Source organism: Sinocyclocheilus rhinocerous, unplaced genomic scaffold, assembly GCF_001515625.1.
Source record: "Sinocyclocheilus rhinocerous isolate Xijiao unplaced genomic scaffold, SAMN03320098_v1.1 scaffold3535, whole genome shotgun sequence".
NCBI classification, from domain to species: Eukaryota; Metazoa; Chordata; class Actinopteri; order Cypriniformes; family Cyprinidae; genus Sinocyclocheilus; species Sinocyclocheilus rhinocerous.
The window spans coordinates 16822-20526 of NW_015664057.1; positions in this window are offsets into that span (position 1 = coordinate 16822).

Consider the following 3705-nt stretch of genomic DNA (forward strand, 5'->3'; position numbering starts at 1 on the left):
CTTGCTAATAATGTTAACCAAATGTTAACACCATGCTAGTAAAATGCTAATCATGCTAGAATCATGCTAGCAACATGTTAGTAACTTGCTAATTATGTTAACAACATGCTAGTAACATGCTAATCATGCTAGAAATATCCTAGTATCTTGTTAATCATGTTAACACAATGCTAGTAACATGCTAATCATGTTAACAACATGATATTAACATGTTAATCATGGTAACAAAATGTTAACACCATGCTAGTAACATGCTAATCATGCTAGAAACATACTAGTAACTTGCTAATCATGCTAGCAACATACTAACCATGTTAGAAACATGTTAGTAACATGTTAATCATGCTAGCAACATCCTAGTAACATGCTAATTGTTGCTAGCAACATGCCAATTGTGCTAGCAACATGCTAATCATGCTAACAACATGCTAGTGACATGCTAATTATGTTAAAAACATGTTAGCAACATCCTAGTCATGCTAGAAACAGCCTAGCAACCACCCCAGGTACCCTAGCAATATGTTTTATACCTATCTGTTTTTCTGATAGACTGTATTGCTTTGAAAATATTCAAACTTTAATCTTTAAAACTATTTTACCTTTGAAACTACTTCAAACTGAAAACTTTCAGACTGCAAGCTTTTAAAACTTTTTCAAACTTTATAGCTAGGCTTTTTCAAGCCAACTTAAAGTTTGTCTACAAACTTTTCAATCTAGTTTTTAGCTTGTTCTCTTTCTACTATGAAAAAAATATGCAGAATTTTGTTCTCCTTCCTCAATCCATTTCCTACGCGATCTAATAAATGCTCCTTCAGCTTAATGTTTATATATGGTATCTAATTTGTGTTGTAAATCTGCCAATTCTGTTTTTTTTTCACAATCAAGTAAATCATCTACATTTTTAGATAAGAGATTTGTGAGTTTACATAATATCTTTTTTTCTTTATTGCCAATCACTACAACATTTTGTAATATATTTGCCATTTCATACTTGGTAAACTCCCAGTAGCTACTGTAGCTGTTCTCCTCTCTAGCTTTATTCCAGTTTTTTTTTAATGATCTTAATGATTTTATCTTTTACCTCATTATAAAAGAGAACAGAGTTGTTAAGTTTCCAGTAAGAGGAAAACGCATGCACATTATCAGAAGCTAGAAGGTGAGTGTGAATAAAAATGCTCTTATTGTCAGATAATGGTGATGGAAAAATATCAGTAGAAATATTGCATAATTCCTTAGAAATCAGCCGCAAAACAATTCGAGACTGAGAGGAGAGAAAGTTGTTGCACCATGTGAACCTCTTTTGAAAAGGATGGGACTGCTTCCAACTATCGATTACAGAGAATCTTTGAATAAACATTTTCATATATAGACAAGAATTGTCTTGGGGTTTTGGAGGCCATCTATCCATACTGCTGTCTAAAGCCACATTAAAGTCTCCTCTAAAAATAAGCATGGATTTTGGGTATTTAGTCAGTAGTTGTAACACTTGCTCGTCTAAATGGCTAATAAAGGCTTAATTTTCTTTTTGCTGGTTATAACCATAAACACAAAAAAGTATACATGTCAGATTTTAAAAATCAATAACAAGACAGACATAACGGCCACCTAAATCACTTGCATGGAGTAAGATCTTCCCTTTAAGCTGAATGTGTCGTGCCATGAGACATCCATAAGTCCAGGCCCCACTGTGACCTCCAAAAATGTAGGTCCTCTACAGATGAATGACTTTCTTGCAGAAAACAAAAATCACAGCTGAATTGATTAAGATAGAAAAAATAACTTTTCATTTAGTAAGATTTCTTAGCCCTCTAGCATTTAAAGAAACAGCAGATAAAGACATTAAATAGAAGAAAAAACAACAAATGAAAAAAAGTTAAATAGACCGAAGTAAGCAAAATAGAAATCTTGTTTTACGGAACTTTAACCAGTCAACAATAAGCATAGGAATGAGAACTCTGACAACAGAGAAAAGAATATTAAAATGCAGTATGAGAAGAATATTGAAAACGAAATTTGACAACATACTATTAAACTAAAAGTATAATACCAGATAGTTTAGGCCATTAAGATCTTATATTGTATTTCACAAAACAAAACGGAGAAGAACTGAGGCATAACATGCCTCAATATTTTCTCTACAGACTGTAACAAGTTATAGGACAGAATTCTTTAAACCATATGAAGAGGTAGTGTATTAAAAGTCTTACATAGTAATCGTGTAGAATCGTCAGAAATGCCCTCAATGTCTTAGGAAGAACCGCAGACTTGCAGGGCTGTGCAGAAACCTTTGGAGGGGCAGGTGCTCAAAGTATAAAAGGGGTGCATGGAACATGGCTTTAGGGCTGTGCTTCATGCTGATACGTGTATCGAAACGGATGCTTCTGTAGTGATACAGCAACAAACTGTGACATAGTTTTGAAAAAGAAACACAAAACAGGAAAGACCATTTTAAGTTTAAAAGGTAAAGCATTTTTTACTCTGAAACATGGAACACATGAAACATCATTTTTTACTCTGGAATTAGAAACTGAATTATATTATTGATATTACTATTATTATTATTGAGCTTACAGGGTATGGTGGTTTTGAAAAAAAATCTTGTTCCGGTTCCCAGACACACTGCCGCTCGGCCCTCCACCAGCTGGGTAAGCTCTTCCGCGATGCCAGGCGGCGGCACTGGACAGCCCTCGGTGGACGGCACGACACTCCTCCGCCGCCCAGTGGACGGCGACGGCTCATTACCAGTGTTGTGATAATTATTTTTTAAGGCACCCTATGTTTTTTAAATAAATACTGTAATAATAATAGTTCAAAGAATGAATAGTTTTTGGTCAGATAACATAAAAAGACAAGACCCCTCGACGCCCTTTAAACCTTTCCCAATCAAATAGCAAGAAATTGCTGTGTGTAGAACTACGTTAGCTTCATTTTTAATATGTAATAAATATTTAATTTTAAGAAAATGTAAATTCGTCCCCCGCACTTTATTCGGGCAGGTTTGTTCATGTAGAGGTTTCTAGATTTAAATTCAAAGAGACAGTATCGATAGTCTTTGCATGACCTGATGTTTTATTTGTATCCAAAATGAGGAGATGTGAATTTCAGGAGCACTGAACTCTCTCATGCAGTGTCTGTTTCATTCATACTGGAAGCCAGAGGGCACTCTCGCGCAGAAAGTCCAAAACAGACTCATAGAAGTAATAACTTATGACGTGCAGGAAATCCCTAATATGGACAAAAGCATGCGGCTATTGCTGTAGCTGAGCTGAATAACAAGCAGAAACGTTTTTACTGATGAAATGTGAAGACAATAGGCAAGGCAAGTTTATTTATATAGCAAATTTCGTACATAATGGTAAAGTGCTTTACATAAAAGAAAGTAAAATAATCATAAAAAAATAAAAAAAGGAATTTAAAAACTTTGACAGTTAAAAATAGAAAATGATTATACATAAAATACAGTGCAATCAGTTTGGATTGCATAAAATACAGTGCAATCAGTTCGGACATCGCACAGTGCTCATTCAATAAATGCACAGCCAGCCAGATGAGTTTTGAGTCTGCATTTAAATGTGACTACGAGCTGGGCCCACAGGCTTTGGTGGTTGGGGGGCACGCCGTTTTTTACTTGATATCTGGGGGCTTGCAGCGAATGAGTGGGGGAGAGTTTGGTCCCAGCATAAACCAGTTCCTCCATTTTCTGTG